The 26,123-nt window shown below is 47.1% G+C and overlaps 21 non-coding genes across 21 annotated transcripts; 11 read left to right on the forward strand and 10 right to left on the reverse strand.

The window, feature by feature from the left end:
• Window positions 1-641: 641 nt before the first annotated feature.
• On the reverse strand, window positions 642-713 carry Trnaq-uug. Its single transcript has one exon. It is a non-coding gene; the product is annotated as a tRNA-Gln (tRNA).
• Window positions 714-1,270: 557 nt separating this feature from the next.
• Trnap-ugg lies at window positions 1,271-1,342 on the forward strand. The gene has a single exon. It is a non-coding gene; the product is annotated as a tRNA-Pro (tRNA).
• Window positions 1,343-1,849: 507 nt separating this feature from the next.
• On the reverse strand, window positions 1,850-1,921 carry Trnaq-uug. The gene has a single exon. It is a non-coding gene; the product is annotated as a tRNA-Gln (tRNA).
• Window positions 1,922-2,478: 557 nt separating this feature from the next.
• Window positions 2,479-2,550, forward strand: Trnap-ugg. Its single transcript has one exon. It is a non-coding gene; the product is annotated as a tRNA-Pro (tRNA).
• Window positions 2,551-3,056: 506 nt separating this feature from the next.
• Window positions 3,057-3,128, reverse strand: Trnaq-uug. The gene has a single exon. It is a non-coding gene; the product is annotated as a tRNA-Gln (tRNA).
• A 557-nt stretch (window positions 3,129-3,685) lies between these two features.
• On the forward strand, window positions 3,686-3,757 carry Trnap-ugg. Its single transcript has one exon. It is a non-coding gene; the product is annotated as a tRNA-Pro (tRNA).
• Window positions 3,758-4,264: 507 nt separating this feature from the next.
• Trnaq-uug lies at window positions 4,265-4,336 on the reverse strand. The gene has a single exon. It is a non-coding gene; the product is annotated as a tRNA-Gln (tRNA).
• Window positions 4,337-4,893: 557 nt separating this feature from the next.
• Trnap-ugg lies at window positions 4,894-4,965 on the forward strand. The gene has a single exon. It is a non-coding gene; the product is annotated as a tRNA-Pro (tRNA).
• A 507-nt stretch (window positions 4,966-5,472) lies between these two features.
• On the reverse strand, window positions 5,473-5,544 carry Trnaq-uug. Its single transcript has one exon. It is a non-coding gene; the product is annotated as a tRNA-Gln (tRNA).
• Window positions 5,545-6,101: 557 nt separating this feature from the next.
• On the forward strand, window positions 6,102-6,173 carry Trnap-ugg. The gene has a single exon. It is a non-coding gene; the product is annotated as a tRNA-Pro (tRNA).
• A 1,135-nt stretch (window positions 6,174-7,308) lies between these two features.
• Trnap-ugg lies at window positions 7,309-7,380 on the forward strand. Its single transcript has one exon. It is a non-coding gene; the product is annotated as a tRNA-Pro (tRNA).
• A 507-nt stretch (window positions 7,381-7,887) lies between these two features.
• Trnaq-uug lies at window positions 7,888-7,959 on the reverse strand. The gene has a single exon. It is a non-coding gene; the product is annotated as a tRNA-Gln (tRNA).
• Window positions 7,960-8,515: 556 nt separating this feature from the next.
• Window positions 8,516-8,587, forward strand: Trnap-ugg. Its single transcript has one exon. It is a non-coding gene; the product is annotated as a tRNA-Pro (tRNA).
• Window positions 8,588-9,094: 507 nt separating this feature from the next.
• On the reverse strand, window positions 9,095-9,166 carry Trnae-uuc. The gene has a single exon. It is a non-coding gene; the product is annotated as a tRNA-Glu (tRNA).
• Window positions 9,167-9,723: 557 nt separating this feature from the next.
• On the forward strand, window positions 9,724-9,795 carry Trnap-ugg. Its single transcript has one exon. It is a non-coding gene; the product is annotated as a tRNA-Pro (tRNA).
• A 507-nt stretch (window positions 9,796-10,302) lies between these two features.
• Window positions 10,303-10,374, reverse strand: Trnaq-uug. The gene has a single exon. It is a non-coding gene; the product is annotated as a tRNA-Gln (tRNA).
• A 557-nt stretch (window positions 10,375-10,931) lies between these two features.
• Trnap-ugg lies at window positions 10,932-11,003 on the forward strand. The gene has a single exon. It is a non-coding gene; the product is annotated as a tRNA-Pro (tRNA).
• Window positions 11,004-13,071: 2,068 nt separating this feature from the next.
• Trnaq-uug lies at window positions 13,072-13,143 on the reverse strand. The gene has a single exon. It is a non-coding gene; the product is annotated as a tRNA-Gln (tRNA).
• A 557-nt stretch (window positions 13,144-13,700) lies between these two features.
• Window positions 13,701-13,772, forward strand: Trnap-ugg. The gene has a single exon. It is a non-coding gene; the product is annotated as a tRNA-Pro (tRNA).
• Window positions 13,773-20,226: 6,454 nt separating this feature from the next.
• Trnap-ugg lies at window positions 20,227-20,298 on the forward strand. The gene has a single exon. It is a non-coding gene; the product is annotated as a tRNA-Pro (tRNA).
• A 507-nt stretch (window positions 20,299-20,805) lies between these two features.
• Window positions 20,806-20,877, reverse strand: Trnar-ucg. The gene has a single exon. It is a non-coding gene; the product is annotated as a tRNA-Arg (tRNA).
• Between the last annotated feature and the right edge of the window lie 5,246 nt (window positions 20,878-26,123).

A 26,123-nucleotide genomic window follows, 5' to 3' on the forward strand; every position in this document is an offset into this window, starting at 1 on the left:
TGCAACTAGCAAGTGCGGCAAGATCTCAGTATGTGGAGGGGTGCAGACTTGCTTACTTGTGCGGCCTGTTGGTCTAGGGTTATGATTGCTGCTTTGGGTGCAGGAGGTCCCGGGTTCAAATCCCGGACAGGCCCTACTTTTCACTTTCGCGACAACCCTGCACTACGATAAACTTGCGACTCTCTGAAAGTAAGACATGCAGCAGGACAAACTGCATGTCGGGCCACCGGCCCATGAGACTCTCAGGTGCGTCTTATGGAAAGCAATCTACGTGGCAGGATTAAGCCGTCTCCGCTTACTTATATCTATACGTAAAGACTGGCACGTACAACGATTCTATTCGTTCCCCAGGAACTAGTACATCGCATGCAAGTTTGGTAAATGCATGCGCATGCAGCACCCAAAACGGTAAGATGTCTTTCCTGCGGGGAGGAACAGCTGAGGTCGTCTTCTCGCAGTTGAACCCCTTACGTCTCGTTATTAATCCTAGTAGCAAAAGCATAAGCATTTGGAGCGCTCCCCACTCACGTGTGGACTGCTATTAACACTTTGCATTTCATGATCCTAGTTAAATTTCTGCATATACAATTCCAACCACCGGCTCGTACACATTTCTAGAAACGATCGCAAAACACAGCGTCAGGTTCCACCGAGACTCGAACTCGGATCGCTGGATTCAAAGTCCAGAGTGCTAACCATTACACCATAGAACCGGATGCCTGGAGCGCTCTTAAATTCAGTGGTATCATGTAATTAAGCCGATAAGATGCGATGTTATTACACGTATGGTCCTCAGGAAGTGTTTGCGTGGCTAATGAAGCAACCAAGTAGGCTGGAAGTGGAAGGAGCACCTTCGAATGTAGCGGGAATTCTTGCCAGTATTCGTACATGAAGTGATGTCGAAGGATCAGGTAATCAAAATCGCGAAACAGCCACTTTCGTATGGCGGATGCTTCGTGCTGGAAGCAGCCTAGCTATGAAAACAGCTATGGACACAGAGTACTGTCGAAAACTGCGTGCTGACACAGAACGCTACGTAGTGGGCGGATTGTTCGTGTCACGATAACATTTGCACTTCACACGGTCGAAATACTGTCACACAACTCAAGCAGCTCTTTCAGCATTCACATACACTGGTGTTCAGCACAGCGCATGTTGTAGGTGTCAGATTAAGAAACCTCTTTGAGAATATGGTCCAGCTAGGATGCTGCAACTAGCAAGTGCGGCAAGATCTCAGTAGGTGGAGGGGTGCAGACTTGCTTACTTGTGCGGCCTGTTGGTCTAGGGGTATGATTCCTGCTTTGGGTGCAGGAGGTCCCGGGTTCACATCCCGGACAGGCCCTACTTTTCACTTTCGCGACAACCCAGCACTACGATAAACTTGCGAGTCTCTGAAAGTAAGCCATGCAGCAGGACAAACTGCATGTCGGGCCACCGGCCCATGAGACTCTCAGGTGCGTCTTATGGAAAGCAATCTACGTGGCAGGATTAAGCCGTCTCCGCTTACTTATATCTATACGTAAAGACTGGCACGTACAACGATTCTATTCGTTCCCCAGGAACTAGTACATCGCATGCAAGTTTGGTAAATGCATGCGCATGCAGCACCCAAAACGGTGAGATGTCTTTCCTGCGGGGAGGAACAGCTGAGGTCGTCTTCTCGCAGTTGAACCCCTTACGTCTCGTTATTAATCCTAGTAGCAAAAGCATAAGCATTTGGAGCGCTCCCCACTCACGTGTGGACTGCTATTAACACTTTGCATTTCATGATCCTAGTTAAATTTCTGCATATACAATTCCAACCACCGGCTCGTACACATTTCTAGAAACGATCGCAAAACACAGCGTCAGGTTCCACCGAGACTCGAACTCGGATCGCTGGATTCAAAGTCCAGAGTGCTAACCATTACACCATGGAACCGGATGCCTGGAGCGCTCTTAAATTCAGTGGTATCATGTAATTAAGCCGATAAGATGCGATGTTATTACACGTATGGTCCTCAGGAAGTGTTTGCGTGGCTAATGAAGCAACCAAGTAGGCTGGAAGTGGAAGGAGCACCTTCGAATGTAGCGGGAATTCTTGCCAGTATTCGTACATGAAGTGATGTCGAAGGATCAGGTAATCAAAATCGCGAAACAGCCACTTTCGTATGGCGGATGCTTCGTGCTGGAAGCAGCCTAGCTATGAAAACAGCTATGGACACAGAGTACTGTCGAAAACTGCGTGCTGACACAGAACGCTACGTAGTGGGCGGATTGTTCGTGTCACGATAACATTTGCACTTCACACGGTCGAAATACTGTCACACAACTCAGGCAGCTCTTTCAGCATTCACATAAACTGGTGTTCAGCACAGCGCATGTTGTAGGTGTCAGATTAAGAAACCTCTTTGAGAATATGGTCCAGCTAGGATGCTGCAACTAGCAAGTGCGGCAAGATCTCAGTAGGTGGAGGGGTGCAGACTTGCTTACTTGTGCGGCCTATTGGTCTAGGGGTATGATTCCTGCTTTGGGTGCAGGAGGTCCCGGGTTCAAATCCCGGACAGGCCCTACTTTTCACTTTCGCGACAACCCAGCACTACGATAAACTTGCGAGTCTCTGAATGTAAGCCATGCAGCAGGACAAACTGCATGTCGGGCCACCGGCCCATGAGACTCTCAGGTGCGTCTTATGGAAAGTAATCTACGTGGCAGGATTAAGCCGTCTCCGCTTACTTATATCTATACGTAAAGACTGGCACGTACAACGATTCTATTCGTTCCCCAGGAACTAGTACATCGCATGCAAGTTTGGTAAATGCATGCGCATGCAGCACCCAAAACGGTGAGATGTCTTTCCTGCGGGGAGGAACAGCTGAGGTCGTCTTCTCGCAGTTGAACCCCTTACGTCTCGTTATTAATCCTAGTAGCAAAAGCATAAGCATTTGGAGCGCTCCCCACTCACGTGTGGACTGCTATTAACACTTTGCATTTCATGATCCTAGATAATTTCTGCATATACAATTCCAACCACCGGCTCGTACACATTTCTAGAAACGATCGCAAAACATAGCGTCAGGTTCCACCGAGACTCGAACTCGGATCGCTGGATTCAAAGTCCAGAGTGCTAACCATTACACCATGGAACCGGATGCCTGGAGCTATCTTAAATTCAGTGGTATCATGTAATTAAGCCGATAAGATGCGATGTTATTACACGTATGGTCCTCAGGAAGTGTTTGCGTGGCTAATGAAGCAACCAAGTAGGCTGGAAGTGGAAGGAGCACCTTCGAATGTAGCGGGAATTCCTGCCAGTATTCGTACATGAAGTGATGTCGGAGGACCAGGTAATCAAAATCGCGAAACAGCCACTTTCGTATGGCGGATGCTTCGTGCTGGAAGCAGCCTAGCTATGAAAACAGCTATGGACACAGAGTACTGTCGAAAACTGCGTGCTGACACAGAACGCTACGTAGTGGGCGGATTGTTCGTGTCACGATAACATTTGCACTTCACACGGTCGAAATACTGTCACACAACTCAAGCAGCTCTTTCAGCATTCACATACACTGGTGTTCAGCACAGCGCATGTTGTAGGTGTCAGATTAAGAAACCTCTTTGAGAATATGGTCCAGCTAGGATGCTGCAACTAGCAAGTGCGGCAAGATCTCAGTAGGTGGAGGGGTGCAGACTTGCTTACTTGGGCGGCTTGTTGGTCTAGGGGTATGATTCCTGCTTTGGGTGCAGGAGGTCCCGGGTTCAAATCCCGGACAGGCCCTACTTTTCACTTTCGCGACAACCCAGCACTACGATAAACTTGCGAGTCTCTGAAAGTAAGCCATGCAGCAGGACAAACTGCATGTCGGGCCACCGGCCCATGAGACTCTCAGGTGCGTCTTATGGAAAGCAATCTACGTGGCAGGATTAAGCCGTCTCCGCTTACTTATATCTATACGTAAAGACTGGCACGTACAACGATTCTATTCGTTCCCCAGGAACTAGTACATCGCATGCAAGTTTGGTAAATGCATGCGCATGCTGCACCCAAAACGGTGAGATGTCTTTCCTGCGGGGAGGAACAGCTGAGGTCGTCTTCTCGCAGTTGAACCCCTTACGTCTCGTTATTAATCCTAGTAGCAAAAGCATAAGCATTTGGAGCGCTCCCCACTCACGTGTGGACTGCTATTAACACTTTGCATTTCATGATCCTAGTTAAATTTCTGCATATACAATTCCAACCACCGGCGCGTACACATTTCTAGAAACGATCGCAAAACACAGCGTCAGGTTCCACCGAGACTCGAACTCGGATCGCTGGATTCAAAGTCCAGAGTGCTAACCATTACACCATGGAACCGGATGCCTGTAGCGCTCTTAAATTCAGTGGTATCATGTAATTAAGCCGATAAGATGCGATGTTATTACACGTATGGTCCTCAGGAAGTGTTTGCGTGGCTAATGAAGCAACCAAGTAGGCTGGAAGTGGAAGGAGCGCCTTCGAATGTAGCGGGAATTCTTGCCAGTATTCGTACATGAAGTGATGTCGAAGGATCAGGTAATCAAAATCGCGAAACAGCCACTTTCGTATGGCGGATGCTTCGTGCTGGAAGCAGCCTAGCTATGAAAACAGCTATGGACACAGAGTACTGTCGAAAACTGCGTGCTGACACAGAACGCTACGTAGTGGGCGGATTGTTCGTGTCACGATAACATTTGCACTTCACACGGTCGAAATACTGTCACACAACTCAAGCAGCTCTTTCAGCATTCACATACACTGGTGTTCAGCACAGCGCATGTTGTAGGTGTCAGATTAAGAAACCTCTTTGAGAATATGGTCCAGCTAGGATGCTGCAACTAGCAAGTGCGGCAAGATCTCAGTAGGTGGAGGGGTGCAGACTTGCTTAATTGTGCGGCCTGTTGGTCTAGGGGTATGATTCCTGCTTTGGGTGCAGGAGGTCCCGGGTTCAAATCCCGGACAGGCCCTACTTTTCACTTTCGCGACAACCCAGCACTACGATAAACTTGCGAGTCTCTGAAAGTAAGCCATGCAGCAGGACAAACTGCATGTCGGGCCACCGGCCCATGAGACTCTCAGGTGCGTCTTATGGAAAGCAATCTACGTGGCAGGATTAAGCCGTCTCCGCTTACTTATATCTATACGTAAAGACTGGCACGTACAACGATTCTATTCGTTCCCCAGGAACTAGTACATCGCATGCAAGTTTGGTAAATGCATGCGCATGCTGCACCCAAAACGGTGAGATGTCTTTCCTGCGGGGAGGAACAGCTGAGGTCGTCTTCTCGCAGTTGAACCCCTTACGTCTCGTTATTAATCCTAGTAGCAAAAGCATAAGCATTTGGAGCGCTCCCCACTCACGTGTGGACTGCTATTAACACTTTGCATTTCATGATCCTAGTTAAATTCCTGCATATACAATTCCAACCACCGGCGCGCACACATTTCTAGAAACGATCGCAAAACACAGCGTCAGGTTCCACCGAGACTCGAACTCGGATCGCTGGATTCAAAGTCCAGAGTGCTAACCATTACACCATGGAACCGGATGCCTGGAGCGCTCTTAAATTCAGTGGTATCATGTAATTAAGCCGATAAGATGCGATGTTATTACACGTATGGTCCTCAGGAAGTGTTTGCGTGGCTAATGAAGCAACCAAGTAGGCTGGAAGTGGAAGGAGCACCTTCGAATGTAGCGGGAATTCCTGCCAGTATTCGTACATGAAGTGATGTCGAAGGATCAGGTAATCAAAATCGCGAAACAGCCACTTTCGTATGGCGGATGCTTCGTGCTGGAAGCAGCCTAGCTATGAAAACAGCTATGGACACAGAGTACTGTCGAAAACTGCGTGCTGACACAGAACGCTACGTAGTGGGCGGATTGTTCGTGTCACGATAACATTTGCACTTCACACGGTCGAAATACTGTCACACAACTCAAGCAGCTCTTTCAGCATTCACATACACTGGAGTTCAGCACAGCGCATGTTGTAGGTGTCAGATTAAGAAACCTCTTTGAGAATATGGTCCAGCTAGGATGCTGCAACTAGCAAGTGCGGCAAGATCTCAGTAGGTGGAGGGGTGCAGACTTGCTTACTTGTGCGGCCTGTTGGTCTAGGGGTATGATTCCTGCTTTGGGTGCAGGAGGTCCCGGGTTCAAATCCCGGACAGGCCCTACTTTTCACTTTCGCGACAACCCAGCACTACGATAAACTTGCGAGTCTCTGAAAGTAAGCCATGCAGCAGGACAAACTGCATGTCGGGCCACCGGCCCATGAGACTCTCAGGTGCGTCTTATGGAAAGCAATCTACGTGGCAGGATTAAGCCGTCTCCGCTTACTTATATCTATACGTAAATACTGGCACGTACAACAATTCTATTCGTTCCCCAGGAACTAGTACATCGCATGCAAGTTTGGTAAATGCATGCGCATGCTGCACCCAAAACGGTGAGATGTCTTTCCTGCGGGTAGGAACAGCTGAGGTCGTCTTCTCGCAGTTGAACCCCTTACGTCTCGTTATTAATCCTAGTAGCAAAAGCATAAGCATTTGGAGCGCTCCCCACTCACGTGTGGACTGCTATTAACACTTTGCATTTCATGATCCTAGATAATTTCTGCATATACAATTCCAACCACCGGCTCGTACACATTTCTAGAAACGATCGCAAAACACAGCGTCAGGTTCCACCGATACTCGAACTCGGATCGCTGGATTCAAAGTCCAGAGTGCTAACCATTACACCATGGAATCGGATGCCTGTAGCGCTCTTAAATTCAGTGGTATCATGTAATTAAGCCGATAAGATGCGATGTTATTACACGTATGGTCCTCAGGAAGTGTTTGCGTGGCTAATGAAGCAACCAAGTAGGCTGGAAGTGGAAGGAGCGCCTTCGAATGTAGCGGGAATTCTTGCCAGTATTCGTATATGAAGTGATGTCGAAGGATCAGGTAATCAAAATCGCGAAACAGCCACTTTCGTATGGCGGATGCTTCGTGCTGGAAGCAGCCTAGTTATGAAAACAGCTATGGACACAGAGTACTGTCGAAAACTGCGTGCTGACACAGAACGCTACGTAGTGGGCGGATTGTTCGTGTCACGATAACATTTGCACTTCACACGGTCGAAATACTGTCACACAACTCAAGCAGCTCTTTCAGCATTCACATACACTGGTGTTCAGCACAGCGCATGTTGTAGGTGTCAGATTAAGAAACCTCTTTGAGAATATGGTCCAGCTAGGATGCTGCAACTAGCAAGTGCGGTAAGATCTCAGTAGGTGGAGGGGTGCAGACTTGCTTACTTGTGCGGCCTGTTGGTCTAGGGGTATGATTCCTGCTTTGGGTGCAGGAGGTCCCGGGTTCAAATTCCGGACAGGCCCTACTTTTCACTTTCGCGACAACCCAGCACTACGATAAACTTGCGAGTCTCTGAAAGTAAGCCATGCAGCAGGACAAACTGCATGTCGGGCCACCGGCCCATGAGAATCTCAGGTGCGTCTTATGGAAAGCAATCTACGTGGCAGGATTAAGCCGTCTCCGCTTACTTATATCTATACGTAAAGACTGGCACGTACAACGATTCTATTCGTTCCCCAGGAACTAGTACATCGCATGCAAGTTTGGTAAATGCATGCGCATGCAGCACCCAAAACGGTGAGATGTCTTTCCTGCGGGGAGGAACAGCTGAGGTCGTCTTCTCGCAGTTGAACCCCTTTCGTCTCGTTATTAATCCTAGTAGCAAAAGAATAAGCATTTGGAGCGCTCCCCACTCACGTGTGGACTGCTATTAACACTTTGCATTTCATGATCCTAGTTAAATTTCTGCATATACAATTCCAACCACCGGCTCGTACACATTTCTAGAAACGATCGCAAAACACAGCGTCAGGTTCCACCGAGACTCGAACTCGGATCGCTGGATTCAAAGTCCAGAGTGCTAACCATTACACCATGGAATCGGATGCCTGTAGCGCTCTTAAATTCAGTGGTATCATGTAATTAAGCCGATAAGATGCGATGTTATTACACGTATGGTCCTCAGGAAGTGTTTGCGTGGCTAATGAAGCAACCAAGTAGGCTGGAAGTGGAAGGAGCACCTTCGAATGTAGCGGGAATTCTTGCCAGTATTCGTACATGAAGTGATGTCGAAGGATCAGGTAATCAAAATCGCGAACAGCCACTTTCGTATGGCGGATGCTTCGTGCTGGAAGCAGCCTAGTTATGAAAACAGCTATGGACACAGAGTACTGTCGAAAACTGCGTGCTGACACAGAACGCTACGTAGTGGGCGGATTGTTCGTGTCACGATAACATTTGCACTTCACACGGTCGAAATACTGTCACACAACTCAAGCAGCTCTTTCAGCATTCACATACACTGGTGTTCAGCACAGCGCATGTTGTAGGTGTCAGATTAAGAAACCTCTTTGAGAATATGGTCCAGCTAGGATGCTGCAACTAGCAAGTGCGGCAAGATCTCAGTAGGTGGAGGGGTGCAGACTTGCTTACTTGTGCGGCCTGTTGGTCTAGGGGTATGATTCCTGCTTTGGGTGCAGGAGGTCCCGGGTTCAAATCCCGGACAGGCCCTACTTTTCACTTTCGCGACAACCCAGCACTACGATAAACTTGCGAGTCTCTGAAAGTAAGCCATGCAGCAGGACAAACTGCATGTCGGGCCACCGGCCCATGAGACTCTCAGGTGCGTCTTATGGAAAGCAATCTACGTGGCAGGATTAAGCCGTCTCCGCTTACTTATATCTATACGTAAAGACTGGCACGTACAACGATTCTATTCGTTCCCCAGGAACTAGTACATCGCATGCAAGTTTGGTAAATGCATGCGCATGCAGCACCCAAAACGGTGAGATGTCTTTCCTGCGGGGAGGAACAGCTGAGGTCGTCTTCTCGCAGTAGAACCCCTTTCGTCCCGTTATTAATCCTAGTAGCAAAAGCATAAGCATTTGGAGCGCTCCCCATTCACGTGTGGACTGCTATTAACATTTTGCATTTCATGATCCTAGTTAAATTTCTGCATATACAATTCCAACCACCGGCTCGTACAAATTTCTAGAAACGATCGCAAAACACAGCGTCAGGTTCCACCGAGACTCGAACTCGGATCGCTGGATTGAAAGTCCAGAGTGCTAACCATTACACCATGGAATCGGATGCCTGGAGCGCTGTTAAATTCAGTGGTATCATGTAATTAAGCCGATAAGATGCGATGTTATTACACGTATGGTCCTCAGGAAGTGTTTGCGTGGCTAATGAAGCAACCAAGTAGGCTGGAAGTGGAAGGAGCACCTTCGAATGTAGCAGGAATTCTTGCCAGTATTCGTACATGAAGTGATGTCGAAGGATCAGGTAATCAAAATCGCGAAACAGCCACTTTCGTATGGCGGATGCTTCGTGCTGGAAGCAGCCTAGCTATGAAAACAGCTATGGACACAGAGTACTGTCGAAAACTGCGTGCTGACACAGAACGCTACGTAGTGGGCGGATTGTTCGTGTCACGATAACATTTGCACTTCACACGGTCGAAATACTGTCACACAACTCAAGCAGCTCTTTCAGCATTCACATACACTGGTGTTCAGCACAGCGCATGTTGTAGGTGTCAGATTAAGAAACCTCTTTGAGAATATGGTCCAGCTAGGATGCTGCAACTAGCAAGTGCGGTAAGATCTCAGTGGGTGGAGGGGTGCAGACTTGCTTACTTGTGGGGCCTGTTGGTCTAGGGGTATGATTCCTGCTTTGGGTGCAGGAGGTCCCGGGTTCAAATCCCGGACAGGCCCTACTTTTCACTTTCGCGACATCCCAGCACTACGATAAACTTGCGAGTCTCTGTAAGTAAGCCATGCAGCAGGACAAACTGCATGTCGGGCCTCCGGCCCATGAGACTCTCAGGTGCGTCTTATGGAAAGCAATCTACGTGGCAGGATTAAGCCGTCTCCGCTTACTTATATCTATACGTAAAGACTGGCACGTACAACGATTCTATTCGTTCCCCAGGAACTAGTACATTGCATGCAAGTTTGGTAAATGCATGCGCATGCAGCACCCAAAACGGTGAGATGTCTTTCCTGCGGGGAGGAACAGCTGAGGTCGTCTTCTCGCAGTAGAACCCCTTACGTCCCGTTATTAATCCTAGTAGCAAAAGCATAAGCATTTGGAGCGCTCCCCATTCACGTGTGGACTGCTATTAACATTTTGCATTTCATGATCCTAGTTAAATTTCTGCATATACAATTCCAACCACCGGCTCGTACACATTTCTAGAAACGATCGCAAAACACAGCGCCAGGTTCCACCGAGACTCGAACTCGGATCGCTGGATTCAAAGTCCAGAGTGCTAACCATTACACCATGGAACCGGAAGCCTGCAGCGCACTTAAATTCAGTGGTATCATGTAATTAAGCCGATAAGCTGCGATGTCATTACACGTATGGTCCTCAGGAAGTGTTTGCGTGGCTAATGAAGCAACCAAGTAGGCTGGAAGTGGAAGGAGCACCTTCGAATGTAGCGGGAATTCTTGCCAGTATTCGTACATGAAGTGATGTCGAAGGATCAGGTAATCAAAATCGCGAAACAGCCACTTTCGTATGGCGGATGCTTCGTGCTGGAAGCAGCCTAGTTATGAAAACAGCTATGGACAGAGAGTACTGTCGAAAACTGCGTGCTGACACAGAACGCTACGTAGTGGGCGGATTGTTCGTGTCACGATAACATTTGCACTTCACACGGTCGAAATACTGTCACACAACTCAAGCTGCTCTTTCAGCATTCACATACACTGGTGTTCAGCACAGCGCATGTTGTAGGTGTCAGATTAAGAAACCTCTTTGAGAATATGGTCCAGCTAGGATGCTGCAACTAGCAAGTGCGGCAAGATCTCAGTAGGTGGAGGGGTGCAGACTTGCTTACTTGTGCGGCCTGTTGGTCTAGGGGTATGATTCCTGCTTTGGGTGCAGGAGGTCCCGGGTTCAAATCCCGGACAGGCCCTACTTTTCACTTTCGCGACAACCCAGCACTACGATAAACTTGCGAGTCTCTGAAAGTAAGCCATGCAGCAGGACAAACTGCATGTCGGGCCACCGGCCCATGAGACTCTCAGGTGCGTCTTATGGAAAGCAATCTACGTGGCAGGATTAAGCCGTCTCCGCTTACTTATATCTATACGTAAAGACTGGCACGTACAACGATTCTATTCGTTCCCCAGGAACTAGTACATCGCATGCAAGTTTGGTAAATGCATGCGCATGCAGCACCCAAAACGGTGAGATGTCTTTCCTGCGGGGAGGAACAGCTGAGGTCGTCTTCTCGCAGTTGAACCCCTTACGTCTCGTTATTAATCCTAGTAGCAAAAGCATAAGCATTTGGAGCGCTCCCCACTCACGTGTGGACTGCTATTAACACTTATGCAGCAGGACAAACTGCATGTCGGGCCACCGGCCCATGAGACTCTCAGGTGCGTCTTATGGAAAGCAATCTACGTGGCAGGATTAAGCCGTCTCCGCTTACTTATATCTATACGTAAAGACTGGCACGTACAACGATTCTATTCGTTCCCCAGGAACTAGTACATCGCATGCAAGTTTGGTAAATGCATGCGCATGCAGCACCCAAAACGGTGAGATGTCTTTCCTGCGGGGAGGAACAGCTGAGGTCGTCTTCTCGCAGTTGAACCCCTTACGTCTCGTTATTAATCCTAGTAGCAAAAGCATAAGCATTTGGAGCGCTCCCCACTCACGTGTGGACTGCTATTAACACTTTGCATTTCATGATCCTAGTTAAATTTCTGCATATACAATTCCAACCACCGGCTCGTACACATTTCTAGAAACGATCGCAAAACACAGCGTCAGGATCCACCGAAACTCGAACTCGGATCGCTGGATTCAAAGCCCAGTATGCTAACCATTACACCATGGAACCGGATGCCTGTAGCGCTCTTAAATTCAGTGGTATCATGTAATTAAGCCGATAAGATGCGATGTTATTACACGTATGGTCCTCAGGAAGTGTTTGCGTTGCTAATGAAGCAACCAAGTAGGCTGGAAGTGGAAGGAGCGCCTTCGAATGTAGCGGGAATTCTTGCCAGTATTCGTACATGAAGTGATGTCGAAGGATCAGGTAATCAAAATCGCGAAACAGCCACTTTCGTATGGCGGATGCTTCGTGCTGGAAGCAGCCTAGTTATGAAAACAGCTATGGACACAGAGTACTGTCGAAAACTGCGTGCTGACACAGAACGCTACGTAGTGGGCGGATTGTTCGTGTCACGATAACATTTGCACTTCACACGGTCGAAATACTGTCACACAACTCAAGCAGCTCTTTCAGCATTCACATACACTGGTGTTCAGCACAGCGCATGTTGTAGGTGTCAGATTAAGAAACCTCTTTGAGAATATGGTCCAGCTAGGATGCTGCAACTAGCAAGTGCGGTAAGATCTCAGTAGGTGGAGGGGTGCAGACTTGCTTACTTGTGCGGCCTGGTGGTCTAGGGGTATGATTTCTGCTTTGGGTGCAGGAGGTCCCGGGTTCAATCCCGGACAGGCCCTACTTTTCACTTTCGCGACAACCCAGCACTACGATAAACTTGCGAGTCTCTGAAAGTAAGCCATGCAGCAGGACAAACCGCATGTCGGGCCACCGGCCCATGAGACTCTCAGGTGCGTCTTATGGAAAGCAATCTACGTGGCAGGATTAAGCCGTCTCCGCTTACTTATATCTATACGTAAAGACTGGCACGTACAACGATTCTATTCGTTCCCCAGGAACTAGTACATCGCATGCAAGTTTGGTAAATGCATGCGCATGCAGCACCCAAAACGGTGAGATGTCTTTCCTGCGGGGAGGAAAAGCTGAGGTCGTCTTCTCGCAGTAGAACCCCTTTTGTCCCGTTATTAATCCTAGTAGCAAAAGCATAAGCATTTGGAGCGCTCCCCATTCACGTGTGGACTGCTATTAACATTTTGCATTTCATGATCCTAGTTAAATTTCTGCATATACAATTCCAACCACCGGCTCGTACACATTTCTAGAAACGATCGCAAAACACAGCGTCAGGTTCCACCGAGACTCCAACTCGGATCGCTGGATTCAAAGTCCAGAGTGCTAACCATTACACCATGGAACCGGATGCCTGTAGCGCTCTTAAATTCAGTGGTATCATGTAATTAAGCCGATAAGCTGCGATGTTATTACACGTATGGTCCTCAGGAAGTGTTTGCGTGGCTAATGAAGCAACCAAGTAGGCTGGAAGTGGAAGGAGCACCTTCGAATGTAGCGGGAATTCTTGCCAGTATTCGTACATGAAGTGATGTCGAAGGATCAGGTAATCAAAATCGCGAAACAGCCACTTTCGTATGGCGGATGCTTCGTGCTGGAAGCAGCCTAGTTATGAAAACAGCTATGGACACAGAGTACTGTCGAAAACTGCGTGCTGACACAGAACGCTACGTAGTGGGCGGATTGTTCGTGTCACGATAACATTTGCACTTCACACGGTCGAAATACTGTCACACAACTCAAGCAGCTCTTTCGGCAATCACATACACTGGTGTTCAGCACAGCGCATGTTGTAGGTGTCAGATTAAGAAACCTCTTTGAGAATATGGTCCAGCTAGGATGCTGCAACTAGCAAGTGCGGCAAGATCTCAGTAGGTGGAGGGGTGCAGACTTGCTTACTTGTGCGGCCTGTTGGTCTAGGGGTATGATTCCTGCTTTGGGTGCAGGAGGTCCCGGGTTCAAATCCCGGACAGGCCCTACTTTTCACTTTCGCGACAACCCAGCACTACGATAAACTTGCGAGTCTCTGAAAGTAAGCCATGCAGCAGGACAAACTGCATGTCGGGCCACCGGCCCATGAGACTCTCAGGTGCGTCTTATGGAAAGCAATCTACGTGGCAGGATTAAGCCGTCTCCGCTTACTTATATCTATACGTAAAGACTGGCACGTACAACGATTCTATTCGTTCCCCAGGAACTAGTACATCGCATGCAAGTTTGGTAAATGCATGCGCATGCAGCACCCAAAACGGTGAGATGTCTTTCCTGCGGGGAGGAACAGCTGAGGTCGTCTTCTCGCAGTTGAACCCCTTACGTCTCGTTATTAATCCTAGTAGCAAAAGCATAAGCATTTGGAGCGCTCCCCACTCACGTGTGGACTGCTATTAACACTTTGCATTTCATGATCCTAGTTAAATTTCTGCATATACAATTCCAACCACCGGCTCGTACACATTTCTAGAAACGATCGCAAAACACAGCGTCAGGTTCCACCGAGACTCGCACTCTGATCGCTGGATTCAAAGTCCAGAGTGCTAACCATTACACCATTTTTTTTTTTTTTTTTTTTTGCCTCCTGGGTGAAAGCCAGGTATCCTAGCCACTTTTTTTTTTTTTTTTTTTTTTTCTTTTTTAATCACTCCTTTTTTTTGTTTGTTTTGGTCAGACGTTACCATTTTCTTTATTGTTTTCTGTTGGTTTTGTTATTTTCGTATATAATACTCTGTAGTGGCCGTAGTCATTTCTCAATGATCAATAATAGTTTACTGAGTCACTGTTGGCCATTGACTTCCTTATTGTTTCTGTCGTGTTGTGGTTCGTTGTTATCCTATGCCTGTTTTCTCGAAGACTATATTCAACATGTTGCCGTAGAGGTTTTTATGGTTACTGAATTTTTTGGATTCCCAGTAAGCTGATTCCATGTAGACCATGAAATCAATTGAATTGTCAGATCCATTTCTACCAATGACGTAATGTGTGTAGTGACCCATGAGCCACATGACAGTGTTATTTTTCCGTTCTGGGAAAAATATCTCTTCAGGCTGTAACAGCATTTGTGGCGTATAATTGCGGCCATCACTTCTGGTGAGGAGTGCCATCTTTCTTCTGATCCAAGTCCAATTGTGTACTAGTCCACTGCACGTGAAACTGTGTTGAAGTGTGTCCACTAATCCACACTTAATGCAGTGATGTGTATCACTGAGTCCTATTCGATAAAGTTTTTCATTGGTTGGCACAGTGTCGCTGACGACCTTGTACCAAGTGGAAGCCACGTCTGTTGAATGGATTTTGAGGCTAATATTTTTCCATACAGTACGCCATATGACGTTCGGATATTTGATTTCTATGGTATTTTGTGTATCCGATTTGTGCCATGTATTTAGAATCTCTCTTGTAGTTATATGTGACTTGTACACCGTGCCTGCCTCTAAGTAGCTGACCTCAATATAAAATTCCTTGACATGCGTGAGTTTGTTGTTTAGTCGGCCCACATTCACCGGGGGTTGCAGGGAACCTGGCTGGACAATTGTGAAGAGTCTGGAGGTAATGTTATTTCTGTCCTTATTAATCATAAACAGGGTTCTTTTGACGTAAAGTGCAGATGCTTTTTTGACCAAATTAGTTAGCCCTAAACCGCCCATCATTCTTGCTTTGGTCACACTGTCGAGTCTAACTTTAAAAATGTTGCCTTTCCACAAGTATCTATGGGCAAGTCGCATTACCTTTTGCACCTGTAATTTCGGTGCTGGGAATATTTGTGCTACAAAACAGGCTTTAGAAAACATGTAGGTGTTAATTAATTGAACTTTCTGCAATAAATTCGCGGATCGCCAACAAAGTTCGTTGAACGCACCCTGTATTTTGTTTGCCGTGTCCCGCCAATGTACTGCAGCCATCTTCATAGGACAATTGTTTATAGTAATACCTAGTGCTTTGTGGGAATCAACTAGTGTAGCCCATTGGCTGCGTACCCTGTCAAATCCTCTTAGGTTTAAGATTTTACTCTTACGTATGTTCACCTTTGCACCAGAGGCGCGACTATAGTGACGTATCGTCTCTTCCAGAATTGTAATGTCACCTCCGTGTCGAAGGACGACGCCCACGTCATCGGCATATGCTTTTGCTGTAAGCGTGACCCCGGATATTGTGACGCCACTTAATTTGTCTCTGAGTTGCCGTAGCAAAGGCTCAAGTGCAAGAACATACAAAAGCATTGATAATGGGCTCCCTTGTGGAACGCCCCTCTGTATATGAATAGTTTTCGTCGGCTGCCCGTTTACGTAAGCCTTTGCAGTTATGCCGGTCATCATCTGATGGATTACACTAACTGCTCGATCGTCAAAAGCCAGGTGCTTAAATATGAGATCCACGTACCGGTGGCTGACATGGTCAAATGCCTTGCAGAAATCGATGAAGTATAGCGCACACCTGATGTCGGTGACTGCGACGATAGAAACAAGGTCCCTGTATTCGGAGATGACTGACATGATTGTCCGGCCCGGGAAGCAGGCTTGATGGCCTTTTATTACTGTTCTGAGAAGTGGTGTGAGTCTCTCCTTAAGTGCTCGGGCAATGGTCTTGTAATCATAGTTCATCAACATTAATGGGCGAAAATTATCGATTTTCTTTCGTCCTGTACTTTTCGGAATCAAGACCAGTTTTCCTTCCTTAAGTTCAGTTGGTAAGTCTCCTCCATGTAAGGTTTCGTTTATTACATCCGTGAATGTGGAACCAATTATATGCCAAAACTTTTGATAAAATTCTTTTGGTAATCCATCTGGACCCGCCGATTTGTTGGAAGGTGACGCCTTTACGAGATTAAATATTTCGTCCTCTGCAAATGCAGCAATCAGACAGTTGTTTTCTTCATTAGTGATCTTTTCCGTTAATAAGTGCAACATTTCAGTACGTGCAGTCTCGTCAGTCGGGTCTTTAGTGTAGAGGTGAGCGAAATGTTGTTGGATTGCGCGCACTATGTCATTTTGGTCTGTAAGTACAGTCCCGTCGTCGAGTGTGAGGTCTTCAATAAAACTGCGTCGCCTATTAAGTTGGTGTTTGATCAGGTGAAACATTGAAGTAGTTTCTTCTTGTAGTAGAGACTTTGCCTTTGATTTAAGCTTTAATCCCTCTAACTGCTGTCGTGTGATACTTAGAAGCTTCGCTTTTATTTTGCGAATTTGCTCTAGATGAGTATTAGCTACGTTGTGTTTGTCATGTAGTTCTCGCAATACCGTATAGTAAAATTCGATTGTCTTTTTGCCATCTCTAGTTTTTTGAAAACTGTATGATTTTAAGGTTTGCCTAAGTTTAGGTTTGGCAAACTTGACCCACCATTCGATTTTAGATCCGTATTTATGCACTGATTTCAAACATGCCGTCCATGTAGCTGTGACCCACTCTTCTAGTTCGTCATCATTGAGATGGGCAATGTTAAGCATCCACTGATTACGGTAAAATTTCGTAGGTTGCTTTGCTAAATTGATAGTCACAGAAAACCCACAGTGGTCCGAGCAGTATGTCGGGATTACTTCCACGTCCAACACGTTATGACTTAGATTCTCCGACACATACTGCCTATCTATCCGACTGCATGATGTCGAAGTGAAATGCGTGAATTTGACTAGCGTAGGGAATTTTACTTCCCATGCATCTTTGTACTTCATGTTTTTGATTAAGTCATGCAGCTCCTTGGAGTAGTTAAAATGCGGTACCTGATCTTTCCTGTTAACTACACAATTGAAGTCGCCACCAAGTATTACAGACGCAGGATTTTTCCTCAGCAAGTAGATTATGTCTTCCTTGAAGAATTGAGCTCTCGCAGCTCTGTTGGTGGTACCAGACGGTGCATAAACATTTACAACAGTGACATCAAATATTTGACAACTTAGGCCTCTTCCTGTAACTAGTTTATCCAACAACATCACCGGTATACCTTCACGAGTTAAAATTGCGGTTCCTGTATTTGCGTCCGGTAGGACATTATAAAATATTTGAAAACCGGGCACGGTGAAATCAGTGAATAACACTTCTTGCAACAAAGCAACATCCGCCTCTGTTTCATAGATAAATTGTTTTAACACAACTTTTTTCAAATCGGACGTTATCCTGTTAACGTTAATAGTTAATATTTTATAAGCTTGACTCATCCGAGAAGGTTAATGGTCATGTATGGTCGTCAAAGTAGAGTGAGTACAAAATCCGAGATTTACACTTCGCCCAATGTGTACAATGTTTGTAGGGGAAGAAGATCCAGTCGGAAATCCGCTGCTACTTCACTACTGTTTGTGAAGCTGCGGAGGCTGTATGTCTATCTTTGCGAGTGTCTTGATCTACACTGACTGACACTTCAGGATTTCCAACTCCTTTACTGTCAGGTGATTTTTGCCGTTGTGTGCTCCCGTTGCGTTTCGCCTGCGCCCTGCCGACGTTGACGTTTGGCTGCGGCTTCAGGCGGCGCCGCTGTGTGTCTTGCGCGGTTCCGGCTGTATTTGGAATGCCTGTCCCTCGTGCAGGTCCCTCTTGTTTTTGGGCAGCACTGTGGGGGTCATTGAAGTCTTGAACGTGATCACTACTACCGACTTGATCAACAAGTTGCACCTTAGTGCCTTGTTCTACCGTAGGCGAGGAAGTGCCTTCAGTATGTTGAGCACATTCCTGATTCGTATTTTCGGGTCCTTCTGGAATTGATGCCTGCATGGCTCCCTCGACCGGTTCCATGTCAGCGACGACATCATTAGCTGATAATGGAACATTGGCATGAGGGTGGCCTGTTGATTGCGCCTCCAGTGCAATGGCTGATTCGAGTGCTGGGTCATTACTGGCTTTTTGCTTTTGCACAGAGTGGGTGTGACCGGAACCTTCCTCATCTGAAGAAATATCGGCTGAGTCCCGAGGACGCTTATTGCCGGAGGCACTACGGTCACTAGCAGCAGGGGCAGATTGCTCCTCTACAATAGGCATTATCATTGCACTGTCGTTCACCAAAGTGGGATCTTGCACGGTATCGGAATTCAGAGAGACAACGGGCTGTTCTACATTACTTCGCATCAGGACATCCCTAAATGTAAGCCGCTGTCGCTGTTGCAAATTGTTTTTTAAAACAAACATGCGACGGGGACAATCCTGCCTCAGGTGACCACTCTCGTTACAAATATGGCACGTGGGAATTTGTCCGGTATAGGTAACTAGCCCCTTGTATCCACTCACCATAATGTGCGACGGGATATTAACCTTTACTTCCATTTCAACGGATCGCACCCCGCTATAACACTGCAGCTTATGATCCCTGGACCACATTTCATTTCTAACAGACCTGACGTCACCGTACTTCGACAAAACCTCCTTCAGGTAGCAATTTTCAACTTCAGGTGGGAGATTGAATACACGGACATTTTTCAACTCTACATCAGCATTTGAAAGCGTAACGATACTCACAGTTCCGTTCCGATGGCGAAATTCAATGCGTCCCCCGAATTTCAGCAGCAGTCGCTCCATAATAACAGGATTGTGCAGCTTGACGAAGAAACAGTATTGTTCCAAATCGTAATAGGCAGTGTGGACCTGTTCTGTAGTTATCCCGATGACATCGACAATCCATTCGTGGATCTCGAGGGAGCTTGGTTGCAGAGCACGGGTTGACTTATCAAATTCAAATTTCAGGGTATTCTTCCTGGGACACTGACGAGACATATCGCTAATTAACCCTTAACGGGCTAACAGCATCGAACGTGAACACGAAAGACACAACAACACGCAGGCACAGAACAGTAGTACGACACGCGACGGACACAAACACCACTTGTAAACAATCGCTAGCTTGGCGGAGCGGACGGTACCTCCTCACACTAGCGCGTCTCAAGCGCAACTGTGGAACCGGATGCCTGTAGCGCTCTTAAATTCAGAGGTATCATGTAATTAAGCCGATAAGCTGCGATGTTATTACACGTATGGTCCTCAGGAAGTGTTTGCGTGGCTAATGAAGCAACCAAGTAGGCTGGAAGTGGAAGGAGCGCCTTCGAATGTAGCGAGAATTCTTGCCAGTATTCGTACATGAAGTGATGTCGAAGGATCAGGTAATCAAAATCGCGAAACAGCCACTTTCGTATGGCGGATGCTTCGTGCTGGAAGCAGCCTAGCTATGAAAACAGCTATGGACACAGAGTACTGTCGAAAACTGCGTGCTGACACAGAACGCTACGTAGTGGGCGGTTTGTTCGTGTCACGATAACATTTGCACTTCACACGGTCGAAATACTGTCACACAACTCAAGCAGCTCTTTCAGCATTCACATACACTGGTGTTCAGCACAGCGCATGTTGTAGGTGTCAGATTAAGAAACCTCTTTGAGAATATGGTCCAGCTAGGATGCTGCAACTAGCAAGTGCGGCAAGATCTCAGTAGGTGGAGGGGTGCAGACTTGCTTACTTGTGCGGCCTGTTGGTCTAGGGGTATGATTCCTGCTTTGGGTGCATGAGGTCCCGGGTTCAAATCCCGGACAGGCCCTACTTTTCACTTTCGCGACAACCCAGCACTACGATAAACTTGCGAGTCTCTGAAAGTAAGCCATGCAGCAGGACAAACTGCATGTCGGGCCACCGGCCCATGAGACTCTCAGGTGCGTCTTATGGAAAGCAATCTACGTGGCAGGATTAAGCCGTCTCCGCTTACTTATATCTATACGTAAAGACTGGCACGTACAACGATTCTATTCGTTCCCCAGGAACTAGTACATCGCATGCAAGTTTGGTAAATGCATGCGCATGCAGCACCCAAAACGGTGAGATGTCTTTCCTGCGGGGAGGAACAGCTGAGGTCGTCTTCTCGCAGTTGAACCCCTTACGTCTCGTTATTAATCCTAGTAGCAAAAGCATAAGCATTTGGAGCGCTCCCCACTCACGTGTGGACTGCTATTAACACTTTGCATTTCATGATCCTAGTTAAATTTCTGCATATACAATTCCAACCACCGGCTCGTACACATTTCTAGAAACGATCGCAAAACACAGCGTCAGGTTCCACCGAGACTCGAACTCGGATCGCTGGATTCGAAGTCCAGAGTGCTACCCATTACACCATGGAACCGGATGCCTGTAGCGCTCTTAAATTCAGTGGTATCATGTAATTAAGCCGATAAGCTGCGATGTTATTACACGTATGGTCCTCAGGAAGTGTTTGCGTGGCTAATGAAGCAACCAAGTAGGCTGGAAGTGGAAGGAGCACCTTCGAATGTAGCGAGAATTCTTGCCAGTATTCGTACATGAAGTGATGTCGAAGGATCAGGTAATCAAAATCGCGAAACAGCCACTTTCGTATGGCGGATGCTTCGTGCTGGAAGCAGCCTAGCTATGAAAACAGCTATGGACACAGAGTACTGTCGAAAACTGCGTGCTGACACAGAACGCTACGTAGTGGGCGGATTGTTCGTGTCACGATAACATTTGCACTTCACACGGTCGAAATACTGTCACACAACTCAAGCAGCTCTTTCAGCATTCACATACACTGGTGTTCAGCACAGCGCATGTTGTAGGTGTCAGATTAAGAAACCTCTTTGAGAATATGGTCCAGCTAGGATGCTGCAACTAGCAAGTGCGGCAAGATCTCAGTAGGTGGAGGGGTGCAGACTTGCTTACTTGTGCGGCCTGTTGGTCTAGGGGTAGTCGCGCTTGAGACACGGAGCTACACGGACGTGCTGAGAGCGCTGTTAACCGGAGAGTTTGCGAGTTGTGATATTTGTGTTGTGTTTACTTTCTGTTATAAGTGCAGTGAAATTTTCCGTTAATTGTTTTGGAGTTTCTAACCGTTTTCTTTGTTATTATTTAGCGGCCTCGACCGCTTGTTAATTTCTGATATGGCCAGGTTATTTCCCAGGAAACGTACCATCCGCTTTGAATTTGAAAAGTCAACCCGTCACGTACAACCGACATCGCTGGAAATTCATGACTGGATAGTGGACGTTATTGGTATCAATTCTGATCAGGTGCACACTGCATATTACGACATGGAGCAATATTGTTTTTTTGTCAAATTGCTGAACCCTGTGTTGCTGGATAAGATACTAATGAAGCATGGCGGGCGAGTTGAATTCCGGCATCGGGATAACTCTGTAAGTACCGTCACCGTTACTAATGCCGACGTAGAATATAAAACTGTACGTATTTTTAATTTGCCCCCGGAAGTTGAAAATTGTTATTTAAAAGATGTGTTAAGCAAGTATGGGGATGTCAAACAGATTCGAAATGAACGCTGGTCTAGCCAACATCGCTTGCAGTGTTTCAGTGGTGTTCGGTCAGTAGATATGCATGTGAAAGTCAATATTCCTTCCCATATCATGGTTTGCGATTACAGGGTTCAAGTTACGTACTCTGGTCAAACTTTGACGTGTCACATCTGCAATGAGAGTGGCCACATGCGTCAAGATTGTCCTAAACGGGTTTTCGTATTAAAAAATTCCTTACAGCAACGGAAACGGCTAACGCTCGCGGAGATTATTACCGATAATCAAGCGGCAGAAAGTGCTACAGCCGGGGGTGTAGCTGCGTTGCATGAACAGGAAGTCGTGCGCATTGAGGAATTTCCAACCTTGCCTCGGACAAGTACGGACGAACCGACACTTGCGACCGGAGACACTGCTACCAACAAACGGCGTAGGACTTGTGACGGTAGTAGTTCTGAGGACGAAGCCCACAGTACCCCAGAATCAAAGAGACAGGACTCGCAGGAACGTAGATCTGATACTAAGTTCTTAAAAGGTTCCGTTCTAGTAGACGATATTTCCTCTGGCATGTCACATAGTGACATTTCAGCTGCTGTCGCGGCGTCGCAGGGGACGGATGGTCGGCCCTCCAACCAACCACAGCAACAGGTTCCGGTGGACCGACCGACATGTGAACAGCAGGTCGCTGCAGGGGTTCACCACGGCGTAGACAGTCGTGATAGTAAACAGACCACGCCTCTAGCTGAGGATGCCGAACAGCCAACGGCGGCGGCTCGCAACACGGCAACACAACAGGAATGTTGTCATAACACGGAACGCGAACATAAACAGCAGTCGGTGACGGAAAATGTCAACACACCACTTCATGTGGAGTTTGATAACAAACGTGTTGACAGCGAAAGTACTTCCGCAGCTGGGTTGCCGCCGGAGGACACGGCGCGAGTGATTCAGGCCGTAGTGTCGGGACCGTCGTCGGCCGTTGACATTCCCCACGACCCGCCCACGCCGCCGTCTGCCGAGATGGCTCATAGTGGGCACCGCAGGAACAGAATCCAACCAAATGTGAACGTTGTCCGAAAGAAAACTAAGAATAAAGATGCCGGGGGCAAACACAACGAGCATGACTTGGCTTCACAACCGGATAAACAAATGGAATGGCATGACGATCCGACCGTTGGCGATGATTAATTCCTCCCCCTTCCTGCATAGGTCTCAGTATGTCACAGGCATATAAAATAACAACGTTAAATATTAACAAGATCCGGTCTGACGTCAAGGTGCGTGCTCTACAACAATATCTTTACGAGTCGGATACAGACATCGCCCTTTTACAAGAGGTGGCCTTGCAGCAAATAAACCTTACCGGTTTTGTTGCAATAATCAATTCTTCCCCAGAAACGAACGTGGGGACTGCCGTCTTAATTAGGGAAGGTATTCCGTTTGCCCACATTGAAAGATTAGAATCCGGTCGAGGACTGAGTGTCACTATTTTTGGCGTTACTGTTATTAATTTGTACGCGCCTTCCGGGAGTACTCGTAGAGCTGACAGAGCCCGCTTTTATAAGGAAGATATCATTTATTTACTGCGGAACAATCCTCCGCAGCTGATCATTGGAGGTGATTTTAATTGTGTATTGTCCAGAAAAGATCAGACACCGAATTTTAATTATTCACCTGATTTAAACCGTCTTGTTTATGATCTTAAACTCAAGGACACCTGGGAAGCTCGGTACCCAACTTTAGTGAGGTACACACACATCGTTGGAAATTCCTGTAGCAGGATCGACAGGATTTATGTGTCTGAAAACTTAGCAACTAACTTATTAAATGTAGAAACTATTCCTACCAGTTTCTCAGACCACAGTGGCGTGGTTGCGTGTATCAACTTACAACAACAACCCACGCGCTGGTTTAAAAATCAGTGGCATCTTAATCTTTCATTATTAACCGACTCAGACCTGGAGGAGGCCGTCAGGCGTGCTTGGGAGCAGTGCCTCCGCACTCTTCCTGCCTTCCCTAGCATTATAGCATGGTGGACCTATAAAGCGAAGCCCAAACTGCGCAGGGTTCTTATGTCCTTTGGTATTGAACGGGCTACTGGAATTCGCAGGACAATGGAATTTTATTACTCCGTATTAAGAGATTTGTATGACAGAGCGGATGCCACGGCTACTAGAATAGGGGAAATTAAGAGAATCAAAGCTAAATTAATCAGTCTGAAACGGGAGCAGTTAGAAGGACTTAAGGTTCGATCCAAAGTAACATCAGTACGCGCAGACGAAACGGTGGCCCTGTATCACCTTGTCAAGCACGCGAAGAATAGAAGGAGGGCTTTCATTGATGGACGTAAGCTCGAAGATGGTACGACGGTCACAAATCAACGCGATATCGTCAGAGAACTTTACAGCTACTTTGTCAGGACTTATACTTCAAACGCTCCCCATGCAGACAGCGCTTCTCAACTCCTTGAAGTTCTTCCTTCGAGGATAACTGCAGACGAAAGTGAAAGTCTTTCTTCGGGTTTCAGTCACGAAGACGTTTTCGACATCATCTGCAGTTCCCCTACTAACAAGTCCCCTGGGCCTGACGGTCTTCCCATTGAATTTTATAAAAAGTACTGGCACATACTAGGAGCGAAGATCACAGACATGGTGAACGAGGTCTTGCAGGGGCAGTCTGTTCCAGGAGAGTTTAAAGAATGTAAAATTGTTCTCCTCCCTAAGACCAGAGGTGGAAAATCTGTAACAAATCTTCGGCCGATATCACTACTGAATTCCGATTACAAGATTGTAGCTCGTGCAGTTAAGATGAGGCTTCTGCCGCTCACTTCCAACATGCTTTGCAAACAGCAAACATGTGCTTTTCGGCGGACTATGCTACGAACGGTTGCCTTTTATAGGGATATTATTGCGCTCGCTGACGCCAGCAACGTACAATGTGGTCTGCTCTTTCTCGATTTTTTTAAGGCATTTGATCTTGTCAACCACACGTACCTACTAGAGACACTGCGGCGCTTGGGCTTCTTACCGTCCGCGATCGCAATAATAAAAAATGTAGCCATCGGAATCACTGCAAAAATTTCAGTAAATTCGCAACTCACGAAACGGCTCCTCATCGACAGAGGTGTCCCTCAGGGCAGCCCCTTGTCGATGTTGCTGTTCGTCATTTCGCTCGAGCCGCTCCTCACGCACCTGCAGGCGAAGCTTAGTGGTTTAACGATCTCAGGAGTGAAGTCCGTAACAGGAGCCTATGCGGATGATGTTGGGATTGTTATCAGAGATGCGTCTGACGTCACTGCGCTTGAAGCTGTCCTCAAGACCTACTGTCAGGCGTCTGGAGCACACATCAATGAACAGAAAAGCAAGTTTTTAAATCTGCGAGGCCTCGACCGTCTTCAAATTTCGTGTGCCACACACGTCAGTGAACTGAAAGCTCTAGGGATAGTGTTGAAGGCGTCAATATTAAACATGACGGCGGCGAACTGGAGGGATGTGGCTCACAAAATCAACGGTGCAGTAATTGATAACTACCACAGAAGTCTCAACCAATTTGACAGAATTACGTTGATTAATACGTGTGTTTTATCTAAGGCTTTCTACACGGCGCAGGTTCTTCCTATTCCTGCAGGAGTGGCTCAAAATATCATGTCAAAAGTTACGAATTTTCTATGGAAAGGCGAGATCTTTCGTGTATCTGCACGAACAGCAGCGCTACACCCAACGCATGGAGGGATGGGATTGGTTGACATACGGCGCAAAGCACTGGCTCTGTACGTGTCACGTACGGCGGCAATCATACAGGATGAACCTCATGGTCTTACGGCACAGTTATTTCATGCTGTCCGGCCACACAGTCTTGAATCTCCGCTGAATGTTCAACCTATTTGTTACCGGCTTAAACATATCAGAGAGTATTATCTCGAGTATAGCTACCTTAGTCACCAGTTACGGCACACTCAGTCCTTAACGGCAAAAGCAATTTTGGCGGAAAGGAGGGAACACGAAAGCCAGAATCCGATTGTTAGCAAATGTAGTGGAGTCCAATGGGATGCAGTATGGCGAAACGTTGGTTCCACTGTTTTGAGCTCGGATGCTCGTACTGCGTGGTATAA

Source organism: Schistocerca americana, chromosome 2 (genome assembly GCF_021461395.2).
Source record: "Schistocerca americana isolate TAMUIC-IGC-003095 chromosome 2, iqSchAmer2.1, whole genome shotgun sequence".
Taxonomy (NCBI): Eukaryota; Metazoa; Arthropoda; class Insecta; order Orthoptera; family Acrididae; genus Schistocerca; species Schistocerca americana.